This window comes from Trichechus manatus, unplaced genomic scaffold (genome assembly GCF_000243295.1).
Source record: "Trichechus manatus latirostris isolate Lorelei unplaced genomic scaffold, TriManLat1.0 scaffold00024, whole genome shotgun sequence".
NCBI lineage: Eukaryota > Metazoa > Chordata > Mammalia > Sirenia > Trichechidae > Trichechus > Trichechus manatus.
This window is the reverse complement of record NW_004443960.1, coordinates 1,363,347-1,364,013: the sequence shown is the minus strand read 5'-3', so window position 1 is coordinate 1,364,013 and position 667 is coordinate 1,363,347.

The following is a 667-nucleotide window of genomic DNA, read 5'->3' as shown; positions in this document are numbered from 1 at the left end:
CCCGTCGCCGCCGCCGCCGCCGCCGCAGATGCTGTTGCCTCAGGCTCCGCCGCCGCGGCTGCTGATGCTGCGCCCGTCACTCACCCGCCGGAAGGCCCGCCTTCCGGAAGGCCCGCCCGCCAGGCAGAGGGGCGGTGCCCGCACGTCCCGCAGGAGCCCGGGGGCGTAGCGCCGCTAGGGGTCGCACGGACCGTGACGTAGGAGACGCCGTCTCAGCGCCGGAAGCTCGGCTGAGCCAGGCAGGGAGCACTTCCGGCCGTCTTGTCAGAGCCGCAGGGAGCGGGAGAGATGCTGGCTGCCAGCCAGCGCCCGTCACGGGCCCAGATTTTTAAAGTAGTGGCTATCATATATCTCAACAGTATATATGAACGATTATGTGGTTTAAAGACAAAATCCGTGTACCCACCTTCTCCTTGGTTAAGAAAAAGAACGTTCCCTCTGAAACCCGGGTGCAGCCTCCCTTCCGTCCAGAGGTGACCATAGGCTGACCGTGTTGACCATCCGTTGATTTACCTTTATAGGTTTACTGCGTAGTAGTGCATACTTCAGGAGTCCCTGGGTGACGCAAAAGGTTAAGCGCTGGGCTACCAGCCGAAAGGTTGGTGGTTCGAATCCAACCAGAGGTGCCTCAGAAGGGTCTGGCGATCTGCTTCCGAAAAGTCACAGC